We start from the raw sequence: 4269 nt of genomic DNA on the forward strand, positions 1-4269 counted from the left end.
ACTCACATGCAAACGGCATATATGAAAACCCCAAAGCTAACATCATACCTAGTTGGTGAAAGCCTGAAAGTTTTCCCTTTAAGTTCAGGAACAAGACAAGGATGCCCACTGTCACCACTGTTGTTCAACATTGTGGTGGAATATCTAGCCAGAGAAATTAGGCAAGAAAAAGAAATAAAATCTTTTAAATTGGAAAGGAAGAAATAAAACTTTCTGCATTTGCAGATGACAACATCCTATATACAAAAAATCCTGAAAAATATGCAACAAAGCCTAGAGCTAAAAGTGAATTCAGCAAATTGGCAGGATAGAAGACCAAAACCCAAAAATCAGTAGTGTTTCTCTATACTAATAATAAACAACCAAAAGAAGAAATTATGGAAAAAATTCCGTTTACAATAGCAACTAAAAAAAATCAAATATCTAGGAATAAATCTAACCAAGGTGGTAAAGGACTTGTACACAGAGAACTACAACTAAAATTTGCTAAAAGAAATCAAAGAAGAACTAAATAAATGGAAGGTTATTCCATGTTCATGGATTAGAAGACTAAATATTGTTAAGATGTTAATTCTACCCAAAGCAATTTACAGATTCAATGCAATCTCAATCAAAATTCTAACAACCTTCTTTCCAGAAATGGAAAAGCTGACCATAAAATTTAAATGAAGAGTAAGGGGCCACAAATAGTCAAAGACATCTTGAAAAAGAAGAGCAAAGTTGGAGGCTTTACACTTCCTGATCTTAAAATTTATTACAGAGAAAGAGTCTCCCTGCAGTCAGTTGGGGTATCCCCCTCAGCAGCAGCAGTCAAGCAAGTCCTTACAATGGGAGCACTTGCTGCTCCTCGGTTCGCTGTTCTTGATCTCACACACTCCTTGGAGAGGACTTCAGGAGTGGAGGATAAGCTTCTATAGCTGTGTCACAAATTTCACAAATCATTGCATCACATGGTCTTTTTGCAGATTTATATTCAACTTTAGAAGAAATACAGAAAAGTAAAGGATGTGCAGAAAAAAATCAGACACTACAGCAAATTTTTAGATTATTGGAGAAAATTTCATGATGCCCTTCAAAAGAACGAAATTGATGTCACAGACTCTTTTTATCCAGCAATGAGACTTATTCTTCCTCAACTGGAAAGTGAGAGAATGGCCATGGCATTAAAGAAACTATGCCTGCTAAGCTTTATATTGAACTTTGCTTAATTTACCAAGAGAAGGAAAAGATGCCCTTAAACTTTTAAACTACAGAACACCTGCTGGAACTCATGGAGATGCTGGAGATTTTGTAATAATTGCATACTTCGTGTTGAAGCCAAGATGTTTACAGAAAGGAAGTTTAACCATACTGCAAGGAAATGACATTTTAGACTCAGTTGCCAATAATAATTCTGCCGAAAGAAAGGACCTGGTAAAGAAGAGTCTTCTTCAGTTTATAACTCAAAGTTCAGCAGTTGAACAAAAGTGCCTCAATGAATGATTGTAAAGTACTTAAAGCCTGGTTTTAGTCAGCAAAGTGTATTTTCCATTTTTCATAATGATGCTGCCGAGTTGTATAATGTAACCACAGATCTGTAAAAAGTCCGTAGGCAACTGCATGATCCTTTACTAGGGCTCAGTGATATTTCTATCACTTTATTTCCTGCCTTTAAATCAATGCCAGCTGCTATTCTAGATATTCAGGGCATTGAGAAGGACATGAAACAGCAGAGTTTCTACATTGAAACCAAGCTAAATGGTGAATGCATGCAAATATACAAAGATGGGAATGTGTATTAAGTTCTCCTGAAATGGATTTGACCACTATACTTATCATTCTGTTGTATCTCCATGTGAAGGTTCTTTAACACCATTCATTCATAATGCATTCAAAATAGATACACAAAACTGTATCCTTGATGGTAAAATGATGGCCTATAACCCTAATACCCAAACTTTTATGCAAAAAGGGAGCAAGTTTGATTTTAAAAGAAAGGTAGAAGACTCTTATCTGCAAACTTGTAATTGTGTTTTTCACATATTCATAGTTAATAAAAAAAACTAGGACATGAGACCCTGAAAAAGAGGTATGAAATTCTTAGTAGTATTTTTACACCAATACCATGTAGAATGGAAATAGTGCAGAAAACACAGGCTCATACTAAGAAAGAAGTAATAGATGCTTTGAATGAAGCCATAGATAAAAGAGAAGAGGGCATTATGATAAAATATCCTTTATCCATTTACAAACCAGAGAAAAGAGGTGAAGGATGGGTAAAACTTAAGCCAGAGTATGTAAGTGGACTAATGGATGAACTAGACATCTTAAATGTTGGAGGCTATTGGGGTAAAGGTTCACGGGGTGGAATAATGTCCCACTTTTTGTGTGCAGTAGCAGAGAAATCCCCTTCTGGTGATGTGTGTTTCATTCTCTTTCATGTTGGCTTAGGTTATACCATGCAAGAACTGTATGATCTGGGCTTGAAATTGCCCAAACATTGGAATACTTTTCATAGAAAAGCACCATCAAGTCACATTTTATGTGAAACAGACAAGCCAGAAGTGTATATTGAACCTTGTAATGCTGTCATTGTTCAGATTAAGGCAGCAGAAATTGTACCTAGTGATATGTATAAAACTGACTGCACCTTGTGTTTTCCACAAATTGAAAAGATAAGAGAAGACAAAGAATGGCATGAATGCATGGCTCTGGATGACTAAGAACAACTTAGGGGAAAAGCATATGGAAAGCTTACTTCTAAACACCTCTGTGTAGGTGGTAATGATGAACCATAAGGGAAAAAAGTGGAAAGTTGCCCCAAAGATCAAGAAACTTATTGGAATTGATGAACACTTAAAAGCCTCTAATTTTTCCAACATAAACAAAAGTTTCTAATATATTTGAAGATGTGGAGTTTTGTGTTATGAGTGGAATAGACAACCATCCAAAGACTGACCTGGAGAACAGAATTGCAGAACTTGGCGGTTACATAGTACAAAATCCAGGCCCAGACACGTACTGCATAACAGCAGCATTGAGAACATCAGAGTGAAAAACATAATTTCTTCAAATAACATGATGTTGTAAAGCCTGATTGGCTTTTAGAGTGTTTTAAGACCAAAAGCTGTGTGCCATGACAGCATCGCATTATGATTCAAATGTGTCCATCAACAAAACAACATTTTGCTTGTGAGTATGATTGCTATGGTGATAGTTATTTTGTTGATACAGATTTGAACCAACTGAAGGAAGTGTTCTCAGGAATTAAAAAGTCTGATGAACAGACTCTTGAAAAATGTCTCCTGTGATTGCTGATTCAGAATATCGATATTCCTGGCACAGCTCTCCTCTTAGTATGTTTTATATGATTTATTTGGACATGAATGCTTTTATTATTGACTTGAGAACCAAAATTGAAGAAACAAGATTAGCTATTGAAGCCTTGGAGCTTTGATTTCATGGAGCAAAAATAGTTTTTTATTTAGCTGAGGGAGTATCTCATGTAATCGTTGGGGAAGATTATAGCTGTGTTGCAGATTTGAAAGCTTTTCAGAGAGCTCTTAGGAGAAAATTTAAAAATCCTACATGAAGGCTCAGTAACTGACTCAATAGACAAGTGTAAATTCAGGAGGAAAATCAATAATTGATTTAAAAGCTAGCTTTCCTAGTGAGCAAATCCTCTGATTCATCTGGCAAACTCGTTGCAGTATTTGGTAACAATAAAATATTAAATCTCATTTAATTTTATTTCTCTTAATATCTATCCTGCACAGAATTGTTAGATATAGGAAGACAATAATTTTAAGTTTGGGGATTGAAAAGACACTAAATGGCCCAAGTCCAGGAAGAAATACTTTTAGCAGTATAATATTTGGTGATTTTTTTAAATTCAATTTTATTGAGATATATTCACATACCATACAATCATCCAAAGTGTACAATCAGTTCACAGTGCCATTATATAGTTGTGCATTTATTACCACAATTAATTTTTGAATGCTTGGTGATTTTTATAACCAAGATGAAATCAGCAGTTTAAAAAGAGGTGTTTATGTGATATCTCTATAGAAGTCTAGAATTTTGACTCAAATATTAATACATTTAGAAGCTTTCAGGGTCATTAAAATATTTACCTTTTAAAAAAGATTTTCTGAAATTAAAATTTGTATATAGTTTTTATTTAATGAAGGTGGCATGGCACAGAACAGAGTAAAATTGTTACATTTGGACTTGGAAAAATATTTATTTTAATTTGAAGACTAAAATTCCTCTTTTAAAAGAGAAATG

At 34.5% G+C, this 4269-nt stretch overlaps 1 pseudogene; it reads left to right on the forward strand.

Moving 5' to 3' along the window:
- Positions 1-919: 919 nt before the first annotated feature.
- On the forward strand, positions 920-3634 carry LOC119528788 (annotated as a pseudogene).
- Positions 3635-4269: the final 635 nt, after the last annotated feature.

The sequence above is a fragment of the Choloepus didactylus genome, chromosome 3 (assembly GCF_015220235.1).
Source record: "Choloepus didactylus isolate mChoDid1 chromosome 3, mChoDid1.pri, whole genome shotgun sequence".
Classification (NCBI taxonomy): domain Eukaryota; kingdom Metazoa; phylum Chordata; class Mammalia; order Pilosa; family Megalonychidae; genus Choloepus; species Choloepus didactylus.